The 13,143-nt window shown below is 40.2% G+C and overlaps 1 long non-coding RNA gene across 1 annotated transcript in view; it reads left to right on the forward strand.

The window, feature by feature from the left end:
* The first annotated feature begins 463 nt into the window (after nucleotides 1–463).
* Nucleotides 464–13,143, forward strand: part of LOC132344995 (uncharacterized) — a 34,014-nt gene continuing 21,334 nt past the window's right edge. The window contains exons 1-2 of the long non-coding RNA XR_009494093.1: nucleotides 464–1,057; nucleotides 5,683–5,875. This is a non-coding gene — a long non-coding RNA (uncharacterized lncRNA). The remainder of the gene's footprint in view (nucleotides 1,058–5,682; nucleotides 5,876–13,143) is intronic.

Here is a 13,143-nt window from a genome sequence, read left to right on the forward strand (position 1 = left end):
ATAGTTATCATTTTTACTAGGCTAGGCCTACACAGTATAATTTATTTTGGGGGGGAAAATTGTTAAACAAGGCAGGATAAAAAGAAAAAGCAAAAAAGTAGGAAGGAAAGAGGGTTAATTAACTGTCGTCTTACCTATTTACCTCGTAGGTGATCTATAGACATCAGATGTGTGTGGAAGCATGCAGCAAAGTACACAGTATTATGCAAATCCAGTTGTTTCATTAAAAATTCATGTTTTCAAAGTTCTTCATTATTTATCGTTATTTTTGTTTACATATTAAGTTTTTGAAGTCTTTTAAACACCTTCTGGTGGCATTTTCTACCTGATTAAATGTATTACTGCATTCCAAACCTCACTGAATCTTCCTTTCTGTGAAAACAGAACAGGGTGGTTGGCAGAGTAACAGTCTCCAAAGATGTCCAAGTCTTGAAAATGTTAAGTTACAGAGGGAAGGGAAAGTTGCACGTGGAATTAATTTTGTTACTCAGCAGACCTTTAGAGAGATTCTTCTCAGTTACCCAGGTATACTCAAAGTAATTACAAGCGTTCTTAGTGAAAGCTGGCAAGGCGCCTTAGAGAACACTGCAGGCTTTCAAAATGGGGAAGACGCTGCTGCTGTTGCTGCTAAGTCGCTACAGTCTTGTCCGACTCTGGGCGACCCCATAGATGGCAGCCCATCAGGCTCCCCCGTCCCTGGGATTCTCCAGGGAAGAACACTGGAGTGGGTTGCCATTTCCTTCTCTGACGCATGAAAGTGAAAAGTGAAAGTGAAGTCGCTCAGTCGTATCCGACTCTTAACGACCCCATGGACTGCAGCCTACCGGGCTTCTCCGTCCAAGGGATTTTCCAGGCAAGAGTACTGGAGTGGGGTGCCATTGCCTTCTCCAGGGGAAGACGCTTGGAGCCAACAAATGTGACCTGACCAGATTCTCAGAGCTGGAGAAGGCAAAGAAGTCACTTCTCCCCAAGAACTTCCAGCAGGAATGCGACCCCACCGACACCTTCATTTTAGCCCAGTGAGGCTCCTGTTGAACTTCTTACTTCTAGAACAACGGTAAGATAAAACTTTGTGTTGCTTTAAACTACTGAGTCTGTGATATTTTGTTCCAATAGCAATAGAAAACTAAAACAAACAGCTTTAGCACATGAGTGAGCTCCAGTGTGTAAAAGACCTGAGTCTATATTCCAGGCCCATTAACCTCTCCAAACCTTGGTTCCTCACTGGTAAAAAGAAGATAGCAATACCGTTTTCTCTGTAGGAATTTTGTGAACATGAAATAAGATAGTTTGTGTAAAGACTCAAAACGGAGCCCACAACATAGTAACTTCTTAAAAATTGTTAGCTGTTAACTAATCATTTTTCTGTGAACTTTAAGTGTGGGTTATTTGTGAAATCAAAGGGCCAGTAAGCTGTTAAATGTATTGGGATGAAAATAGATTCAGAGTCAGAAGAAATGAGCCAAAGTTCAGGCTCTCCTAGCAGTGTGATCTTGGGCAAATCATTTAACTGTCATCATCTGGAAACTAAGATAATTATAGTTGCCTAGTCTGTACCAAATTAGATGCTCAATGTGAGAGCATTTTGGAAATCAAAGTCATGCTGCTGGAATTATTGCACATCTCATAAATCCTTCCTATTAGCTTCTTTTGTTGACATTTATTTTTCTAAGCATGGAATAATGAAGAAAGGCTCTTTAGTTGTAGCCAGAGGAATCTAGTTAGCTGAATTTGGGTTATGATAAATTTTATAGCTGGTAATGAGGTAGCAGAGAGATTGAACAACAGTATTAGTGAACAGGATTTCTTTTTTAATGAAATGTGGATCATAACCATGTTCAAGAGAGGAATAAGAACAATTTTTCTGAAATCGTCATAAAGAAGGATTCTTTTCTTTCTCTATTTTAACATTTTTTTTTTTAATCTCAAGCTCAGCTCACTTTCATCCCAGTTCTTTTGAATAGACTGTATTGTCTAAAGACTAGACTGCATCTAGTATGTGTGTGTGAGTTGCTCATTCATGTCTGACTCTTCGCAACCCCATAGACTGCAGCCCACCAGGCTCCTCCATCCATGGAATTTTCCAGGCAAAAGTACTGGAGTGGGGTGCCATTTTCTTCTCCAAGACTGCATCTAGTAGAAATCCTAAAATCACACACAGGAATCCAGACAGCCTATTCCCTTATTCTTTTCCCTAAACTGCGTATTCATATGAAAAGCTTTTGACCAGCTTGATTCAGTTCCTGATCTAACACCATCTTGGTTTTGAATCTCTCTCGCCTTCTAGTAGCTTCACTTTCCTCTTTTTATCACCTATTTTCCAAAATTTTCTTAGGTCTTTGGTAATACAGATGAATAAAGGCCCACAGTAATAGAACTAAAGTAACAAGATAGAAAATGCAACACAGGTAAAATGACTTAACACAGTATCCTTGAAAGGATGTAATACATATGTCTAGCTCTTCGGGGACTTCACTTTCACTTTTCACTTTCATGCATTGGAGAAGGAAATGGCAACCCACTCCAGTGTTCTTACCTGGAGAATCCCAGGGACCGGGGAGCCTGGTGGGCTGCCGTCTATGGGGTCGCACAGAGTCGGACACGACTGAAGTGATTTAGCAGCAGCAGCAGCAAGCAGTTCTGCAGGGAAGTTATTGTAAAGAGTTCCTTGCTTTCCTAACTTTGGAGAACGCTGAGTTAAAGTTCAACAGATTTCATGATTTCAGGTTTCTCGAGCCTTTCATATGTTAATATGCAAGAGGTTTTAGCACACAGCTTTTCAGGTTCAGAAACAGCTCCTGGCTAGGAGCTGTTTTCTGAATGTAGAACATTTGGGGGAAGGTTTGCTAAACTTAGGTGAACTCCTGGTTAAATAGTTGCCCTCTAAATTTGTGTGCATGTGTGTGTATTATATTTTATACATATTCTTGTCCACTGAAGACCATGCAGGACTACAGAGGGGGAGGAAAACACCAGGAAGCACATTTACCAAAGATACAAGATATATGTTAAAGAGGATAGGAAGCTTTCCAAAATTATTGTTAGTTGTCTATTAGGCTAGTAAAATATTATGCTTGTGTGTAAAGAAACTACTCCTTTTCTAACTTCCTTGTCTTGATCGGGAAAGGCCCACTCAGTCAATTTCCTCCTGTTGTCTGACACTTTTCCCTTCTTCTCTTCAACCCTAAAAACATTATTTTTGCCCAGTTTTCCTCCTTTATTTATTTTCCTCTCTACTACCATCCTACCCAAGAAGAGAAATAGTGATATTTCTTCAAAGCTTCTGGGTGTTATTTTTTCTCAATGGAGAGATAGTCTATAGCAGAATACTTTATAGATATCTTACAACTGAAGTGTTTAAAAATCCAGGAATTAATTACTGTTCAAATGTCTCTGGCTTTGAGTCCTCACCCCCATTTTAAAGCATAACATCTTACCATGATCACACCTTAATTATTCTTATCAGAAAATAATCATATACTTGAATTTTACTATGATCCTACACCCCTGGAGTTGGAACTGGAATTTTAGAAGAGACCTTCTTTACATACAAGAGCTCCAAGTTCTGTCTCTTTAAGCCTCACATACTAATTAATTAGTAGATGTAGGGAAAAAGCAAATTAGCCAAGATGGCGGTGGTCAGGCTCTCTCACCCCACAGCCTCTCGCTCTTGCCCCATGTTTTGTAAATACATGGTTATATAACAGGTGAGATCACTGATAGCACTGTGCATGCACCTCAGGATGTACCCGCTTGGCCTTGGGCCACTTTTGTTGTAGAAAGGTATGTAAGCTTCACCTGAAAAGCCGCTGAGGGTGTGTTATATTGGGTTAACCATAAGAGAATACAGCGTGTCTGCTGCTGCTACAGCCGCCACACCCGCAGGTAGAGAATAAACATGTCTAGTTCCTACAATTCCTTCAGTTATCTTCCAGTTTCTCAGCTCACACCTTGCCTACCCTGGGTTCAGCGAGCAGTGAGATACAGCAAGACACTAGGCATTCCTCATCCATTGGATAAAGATTTATTAGATGTTGTTACATGCCAGAATGTGCATGGTACTAACAATTCACATAGGTAGCTTACAGTTATTGGTGGTGGAAATGATGGTGGTCATGATAATGTGGTTTCCTGCAAAAGATGTTCCTCCATTATAAAAAGAGCCAGTGAAGTGGAAGTCTCCACCATTCTAAATGGATGAGCAAGGGACCATCTTACAGAGAGAGGGTAATTAGTATTTTTGGTGAATGGCTTATTGGACCAAGCATTTGTTCTGGATCAGTGGTTCTAAACTCAAACTGCACAGCACATATCTAAAATTTTGATGCCTGGGCCCTATAACAAGTCAACTGAATTGAAATCTCTGAAAGACATGAGTTCTTGGACATTGTTATTTTATAAATGGTCCACTGATGAGTGTAATATCTATTCAGTGTTAAGAGCCATTGTTGTAAATAGGAGTAAGAAGGGAATTGTGTGGACATAGTAAGAATATCTGTATCAATAGGAACTGAATTAAGGGGAAGGCTGGGGAGGAATTATTAACTCTATATAAATTAACTAAGAAGCTCAAAAGTTGGACGTGCCACTGAATTGCGGCCACGGGTCATGGCACATGCAAAATTACATAAGCCAGATTCCTGATCTCTTAAACTCTATTCTCTTAGAGCATGGGGGAGGAGGACAGCTGCAGAAGCGATCTCAAATTTCTCAGGAACTCAGCTCATAGGATACATTTATCAGAGTTAAAGTTATAAATATTGCACACAGTCTCAATACCCAGAGGTAAACATTTACATTACAGATCTTATTAGCAGACAATTGTGAAACCAAATAATGATTTTTTTTCCCACAGAGTTGCACATGTAAGAACAAATATAAATTAAAAATAAGAAGCTTAATTCTCCCTGTTGAAAACGGGGAGACTTCTCTCTCCTCCCTTTACACAGAGCATTCGCTTTCTTATCTCTTTGAAATACATATAAATCATTTTTAAGACTAGATAGATCTTTTGTCAACTGGCCTCTTGTCAGTTTTCTGACCTAGGCATGTCTTTCTGAAGAAACTAGAGAACCATCTCTTTGAAGTACAAACATCAGGAGAGATAGTAGCCCTAGCTTCCAGAATCTGTGGCAAGATAGGAGCCTAAATTCAGTGGACACTTTGCTCTAAGTTGCAAAATTGCCTCCTGTTATAAAGAGATGAGGTTTGCTTTTTCTCTAGATAAATCCAATTAGCTTATACATACTGTCTCCACAGTTACCAGGTAAAGTTAGGATGAACTGTTTGTGACAAATGAGTCCTTTACTTACTTACTTGTTATTCATCTTGAAACATGTACATAATGAGTTAATCTGCTTGGCTGTGTAAAGGGATGAGATTTCTTTCTCCTTTGAAATCTTTTTTTTAATTGAAGTATGGGCTTCCCTTGTGGCTCAGATGGCAAAGAATCTGCCTGTGATGAAGGAGACCTGGGTTCGATCTCTGCATTTGGAAGATCCCCTGGAGAAGGGAAAGTCTACCCACTCCAGTATGCTGGCCTAGAGAATTCCATGGACTGTATCGTCCATGGGGTCGCAAACAATCAGATATGACTGAGCAATTTTCACACATAGTTAATTTACAATATTGTGTTACTTTCATGTGTACAGCATAGCAAATCACTTTTTCTTTTTTTTGCAGATTATATTGTTTTGTGCATGCATGCTAAGCCGCTTCAGTTGTGTCCTACTCTGTGACTCTATGGACTGCAGCATGCCAGGCTCCTCTGTCCATGGGATTCTCCAGGCAAGAATACCGTTTGCTGTGTCCTCCTCCAGGGGAGTCTTCTGACCCAGGGATTGAAACCCCATCTCTAATGTCTCCTGCATTGCAGGTAGGTTCTTTACCACTAGCACCACCTGGGAATAGCCCATGTTCTGTTTTAGGTTGTTACAAATACTGGGTATCATTCTCTCTGCTATACAGCAAATCCTTATTGCTTATCTGTTTTATGAATAGTATTTTGTATCTGTTAATCCCGTACTCGTAATTCATTGTCACCCCACCCCCTTCCTGTTTGGTAACCACAAATTTATTTTGTGTGTCTGTGAGTCTGTTTCTGTTCTGTGTATACATTCATGTTGTTTTTAAAGATTTCACATATGAGTGATGTTATACAGTATTTGTCTTTCTCTGTCTGACTTATTTCACTAAGTATGATATTCTCTAAGCTTATCCATGATGATGCAAATAGCAATATGTCATTCTTTTTTATGGTTGAATAATATTACATTGTGGGGCTTCCCTGGTTGCTCAGACAGTAAAGAATCTGCCTGCAATGCAAGAGACCTGGGTTTGATCCCTAGGTCAGGGAAAACTCCTGGAAAAGGGAATGGCTACCGACTCCAGTATTCTTGCCTGAAGAAATCCACGGACAGAGGAGCCTGGTGGGCTACAGTCTGTGGAATTGCAAAAAGTCAGACATAACTGAGTGACTAACACTAACTCGCTTGACTAATATTCCATTGTCTGTATATACCACATCTTCTTAAGCAAGTCATCTGTTTTCAGGCACCTGGGTTGCTTCCATGTCTTGGCTATTGTAAATAGTGCTGTTATGAACACTGGAGTGCATGTATCTTTTTGATTTAGTGTTCTTATTTTTTCTGGATATGTACCCAGAAGTGGAATTTCTGGATCTTATAGTAGTTCTATTTTCAGTTTGTTTTTTTTTAAGGAAAATCCATGCTGTACCATTATGTACATTCCCACCAACTTTCCATAGTGGCTACACCAATTTAAATTCCCACCAACAGTGTACAAAAATGTCCTTTTATTCACACCCTCTCCAGTTGTAGACTTTTTGATGATAGCCATCCTGACAGTTGTGAAGTGATACCTCATTGTGGTTTTGATCTTTTAATGTGCCTCATGGCCATCTGTATGTCTTCTTTGAAGAAATTTCTATTTAGATCTTTTGTGTATTTTGATTCTTCTTTTTTTATGATTGTTATTGAGTTGTGTGAGCTGTTCATATATTTTGGAAATTGTCCTTGTCAGTCACAGCTTGGCTGTTTGCACGTGTTTTCTCCTATTCTGTAGGTTGCCTTTTCATTTATGATTTTCTTTCCTGTGCAAAAGCTCATAAGTTTGATTAGGTCCTGTTATTTTATTTTTGTTTTTATTTCTATTGCCTTGGGGGACTGACCCAAGAAACATTGGTATGATTTATATTAGAGATTGTTTTGCCTATGATATCTTCTAGGAATTTTATGGTGCCATGTCTTCTGTTTACATCTTAAGCCATTTGGAGTTTATTTTTGTGTTTGGTGTGAGGATGTATTCTAAGTTCATTGATTTACATGCGCCTGTCCAACTTTCCCAGCACCTCTTGGTGAAAAGACTGTTTTATTTCCACTGTATATTCTTGTTTGGCATGTATGTTAATGAGTATAATATCCTCTTCTTATATTGATCCCTTCATCATATAACCCCTTCTTTGTCTTTTGTTATAGCATTTGCTTCAAAGTCTGTTTTGTCTGGTGTGAGTATTGCTACCCTCTGCTTTATTGTCATTTCCATTTGCCTGAGATCTTTTCCATCTCCTCACTTTCAGTCTCTGCATCTTTCACCCTGAAGTGAATCTCCTGTAGGCATCATATTGATGGTTCTTTTTTTTTTAATTATTGACCACTCTGCCTTTGATCAGAGCATTTAATCCATTAACATTTAAAATAATTGTTGATAGATTTGTATTTATTGCCATTTTACTTTTTGTTTTCTAGTTTTGTAGATCTTTGTTTTTGTTTTTATGCTATAGTTTGATTTTCTTTCCTTTCATTTTGGGTTTTTATGAATCGACTGTAGGCTTTTTATTTGTGGTTACCCTGGTATTCATGTATGCTGAGCCATAATTACTTCAACTTGCTTTAAACCGATAATCATTTAAGTTCAAACACATTCTAGAAGATCTATATGGGGCTTCCCTGGTGGTTCAGATGGTAAAGAATCTGCCTGCAATGCAGGAGACCTGGGTTTGATCCCTAAGTTGGGAAGATCCTCTGGAAAAGGAAATAGCAATCCACTCCAGTTTTCTTGCCTGGGAAATCCAATGGTTAGAGGAGCCTGGCAAGCTACAGTCCATGGGGTCACAAAGAGTCAGACATGACTGAGCAACTAACACACATCGTTTTTACTGCCCTCCCCCACATTTTGTGTTCTTTGATGTCCAATTTTTCATCTTTGTTGCCTATCCTTTTTATACGTATTGTAGTTATAGTTGCTTTAACAATTTTGGTTTTAATCTACATACTGGCTTGCTTAAGTGATCTTTAATCCTTCCTATATATTTACCTTTCATATTGGGATTTTTCCCTTTTCTGTAAATTTTTGTTTTCAATTTAGAAAAAAAAAAACCTTCAACATTTCTTTTGAACATTTAAAAATTTTAAACCCTTCAACATTAACTTTTAAATAATTGATACGTTTGTACTTATTGCCATTATACATTATAATGTTGAAGGGTTTAAACATGTAAACTGTTTAAAAGAAAGGTTGAAGGGTTTTTTTTTTTTCTAAATTGAAAAGAAGCAAGAATTTACAGAAAAGGGAAAAATCCCAATATGAAAGGTAAATATATAGGAAGGATTAGTATGCAGGTCAGGAAGCAACAGTTAGAATTGTACATGGAACAACAGACTGGTTCCAAATAGGAAAAGGAGTACATCAAGGCTGGATATCGTCACCCTGCTTATTTAACTTATATGCAGAGTACATCATGAGAAATGCTGGACTGGAAGAAACACAAGCTGGAATCAAGATTGTCGGGAGAAATATCAATAACCTCAGATATGCAGATGACACCACCCTCATGTCAGAAAGTGAAGAGGAACTAAAAAGCCTCTTGATGAAGATGAAAGTCGAGAGTGAAAAAGTTGGCTTAAAGCTCAACATTCAGAAAAAGAAGATCATGGCATCCGGTCCCATCACTTCATGGGAAATAGATGGGGAAACAGTGGAAACAGTGTCAGACTATTTTGGGGGGCTCCAAATCACTGCAGATGGTGACTGCAGCCATGAAATTAAAAGACGCTTACTCCTTGGAAGGAAAGTTATGTCCAAACTAGATAGCATATTCAAAAGCAGAGACACTACTTTGCCAACAGAAGTCCGTCCAGTCAAGGCTATGGTTTTTCTTGTGGTCATGTGTGGATGTGAGAGTTGGACTGTGAAGAAGGCTGAGCACCGAAGAATTGATGCTTTTGAACTGTGGTGTTGGAGAAGACTCCTGAGAGTCCCTTGGACTGCAGGGAGATCCAACCAGTCCATTCTGAAGGAGATCAGCCCTGGGATTTCTTTGGAAGGAATGATGCTGAAGCTGAAACTCCAGTACTTTGGCCACCTCATGCGAAGAGTTGACTCATTGGAAAAGACTCTGATGCTGGGCAGGAGGAGAAGGGGATGACAGAGGATGAGATGGCTGGGTGGCATCACTGACTCGATGGATGTGAGTCTGAGTGAACTCTGGGAGTTGGTGATGGACAGGGAGGCCTGGCTTGCTGTGATTCATGGGTTCACAAAGAGTCGGACACAACTGAGTGACTGAACTGAACTGAACTGAAATATCACTTAAGCAAGCCACTATGTAGATTAAAAACCGAAATTGTTAAAGCAACTATAACTACATACATGCCATTATACATAAGAATACATTTCAACGTTTTTAATTCTTTTAGTTTTTGCTTATCTTGAGAAATTCTTTCTCCTTCTATTCCAAATGATGGTCTTGCTAGGTAGACTATCTCAGGTTCCTGGTTTTTCCCTTTCAGAACTTTAAAAGTCAGAAGGGAGTTGCATGATATATTCAAACTCTGCAGAGAAATCAGCTAACAGCCTTATGGGGTGTTTCCTTGTAACTAAATCTTGTTTTCTCTTGCTGCCTTAAGAATCCTGTCTTTATCTTTAAATTTTGCCATTTTAACTGTGATATGTCTTGGTTTGGCTCTGAGCTCATTTTGTTTGGGCACCCCTGTGCTTTCTGAGGTGGCTCAGACAGTGAGGCATCTGATTACAATGCAAAAGGCTGTGGGTTCCATCCCTGGGTCAGAAAGATCCTCTGGAAGAGGGCATGGCAACCCATTCCAGTATTGTTGCCTAGAGTACCCCCTTGACAGAGGAGCCTGGCAGGCTACAGTCCATGGGGTTGCATCTGTTTCCTTATTAGGTTTGGGAAGTTCTCACCCATAATATCTGTTTTAAATCATTTTTTTTTAATTATTTGTTTTTTTTGGTTTGTGTTGGGTCTTCATTGCTGTGCACAGGCTTTCTCTAGTTCCATAGAGCAGTTCTACTGGGCTGCTATTTGTTGTGATGCATGGGTTCTAGGCATTTGGGCTTCAGTAGTTATGGCTCACCGGCTCTAGATTGCAGACTCAGTAGTTGTGGTAAACTGGCTTAGTTGCTCTGCAGCATGTGGAATCTTCCCAGACCAGGGATTGAACCCATGTCCTCTGCATTGGCAGGTGGATTCTTATCCACTGTAACACCAGGGGCATCCCACAATTTCTTTAAACAAAATAAAAATTGTTTTGATTCTCTTCTCTCTCTCTCTGTTCTCCTTCTGGAAACCCTATTATATATAAGTTGGCATGTTTTATTCCCATAGGTCTCATATGTTGCTTTCTTCTTTTTTTTCTGAGTGCTATTCTAATTTGGTGATCTCCATTATTCTATCTTTCAAATCACTTGTACACTCTTCTGCATCATTTAGGCAGCTATTCATTGCTTCCAGATTTCTTTTTTATCTCAGAAATTGAATTATTTTTGATTGGGTCATCTTTAATACTTTCTAGTTTCTTGTTAACGTTGATCTGCGTTTATATTGATAATCTTAATTCAGTTAGCATTTTTATAAACTCCATTTTGTTCTCATTGTCTAGTATAGACTGATCTGTTTTGTCTTTCAGGGGGTCTTCCCCGGCTGTCTTAATTGGGAATAGTTTCTCTGCCTCTTCACTTAACTTTCTCTGTTCTGTGAATATAGGAGAAACCCTTATCTATTGTGGTCTTGAGGGAGTGTTTTCATGTGGCAGTGTCTCTATGTAGACTGTGCCTTTGGTGTGAGGGCTTTTTTTTTTAAGGCTTGTTTTGATATGGACACCAGCCACATCTTTCCTCAGGGTATGCTGAATGCCATCACCTTGTTAGGGTGGCTGGTGTTAGGGGATCTAAAGCCTGTGCAGAGTGAGAGGTGGGACTTCCTTTCTGCTCAGGGGCTGTCACCACCCTATCAGAGGCAGGGTCTGCTCTCCAGTTGCTGGAGCAGAAGCCTGAGGGTTGAGCTTGAGCAGGCTCTGTTTCCCTTGAGTGCGTGCTTTGCCCCAAAGGACGGGAGCGCTGAAGTGAGGCTCATGTACTCACACTGGTCTGATGTGCCGCCTGTGTAGGAATTCATGGCTCAGCTCAGACGTAGCACAAGGCTGTGTCTCTTCCCCTGTTGTGGTCCTCCCAGATCCAGTGCACAGCTGTGACATGGAGTGAGTGAGACCGGTGTGTTATCCAGGCTGGGGCTTTGTGGCCACAGGAATTCAAGCAGCTCTGCTGCCATCATCAGTCTGGGCTTCCCCTGTGGTGTTGGTTTGAGCTAGTGCTAGCCCTGGCAGCCACTGTTTCACCTGGACCACATCCCAGACCCCCAACCTGCCTGTGTGCCTAGACGGAGTTTTTCCCCAGACGCAGCTCTCCTAGATCTCATGCCAAGCTCCGGTGTGGAATAAGCAGGTCCAGGGTGTTTGCTGCACTCAGGCTGGGGAGCACGGTGAGCTAGCTGCTGTCAGTGCAGAGCTCTCTGTCCTGTGGTTGGCAGACCAGCACCGTGCACCATTCACAAGTGGGGACTAGATTCTCCAGCCCTTCTCCCTGTCCCAGCAGGTCTCCCAGCAGCCAGAGGGACTGGTCTTCTCCATGGAGGCCTCCAGGACCGGGACACCCAGCTCAACCTGCTTGCTCCCCAGGGTGAAGGTGACCCGTATGGGCCTTTCCTTCCTTTCAAAGCCTTCCCAATCCCATGACTTTTCTCCATCCTCTCCAGTTATGTGGAAATCTTTCTTGAAGCTTTGGTTGTCTACGAGTTCTTCTGCCAGTTTCCAGCTTCCCTTGAGAATTGTTTCATATGTAGGTGTGCTTTGGATGTGTTTGTGTTGGGGAGGTGAGCCCCACATCCTCCCCTTCTGCCATCTTGATCCCTCCTGTCTTTCTTATCTCTTAACAGATTGCCTGGGACGTGGATCATATTACAGTTTCATGCTTATTCAAATAAGTTTTCTACTAACCATTGTAGAGCATTTTTCTGGGATGAGAAATCATTTTGTTTTAATTTTAAAACAAAATTTTAAATTTTGTTTAAATTTTCTCCAACACACAAGACTTTAGCCTCCTAGAGAGTAAAATTTATCTTCAATTTGTTTTTTCTTATCTCAGACTATTATCAGCTACAAATAATTGAGATCTTACAGTCTAATTTCAAATTCTCCCCAGTTTTCATAGACCAGACTGAAAATTTTAAAAATTTGAGTTATAATCTTGTTTTTCAATCTAATAAATACTGTAAGAATTTCTAAGAATTCTCAAATATTTGCTGTTTTCTAGAAAAAAGTATCCATTTTGGCAACTTAGATAGCTCACACTGCTCTGAGCCCTGCCAACCAACTGGTCAAAAAAATTTAGGAATTTAGAGAAAAATCTTGGAATCCTTTCCTGCTTAGTGCCCACTTTTACTCAAGGCATTTCAAGGTGAAGATGGTCTCTGGTAGCCTTGAAAAGCAAATTGTTTCAGAGAAAACATCTTCTTTCTTCCCCTAAGTGCCTTAAAGTAATCCTTCATCTCTAGTCCCATTTCATTTAGACCATTTTGTAACAGTGAAATGTCATTCAACAATTGTAAAGTACTTGTGTCAGAAAAAAAGTTTTAGAAGGACTCCATTGTTAGTTCATTGTGGTGAGGGTTCAGATGAATCACAGGTCCCATTATGTCCTGTGGAAGCAGAGCAACTACACCAGAAATGTACAATCCTCTTCCCAAGAGGAATGAGCACAGCCATCGCCAGAGCACCATTTCCACATGTAACACTTGGGTTCCTGGGTGGATCAGAGGGATGGTTCTCT

The sequence above is a fragment of the Bos taurus genome, chromosome 3, assembly GCF_002263795.3.
Source record: "Bos taurus isolate L1 Dominette 01449 registration number 42190680 breed Hereford chromosome 3, ARS-UCD2.0, whole genome shotgun sequence".
NCBI lineage: Eukaryota > Metazoa > Chordata > Mammalia > Artiodactyla > Bovidae > Bos > Bos taurus.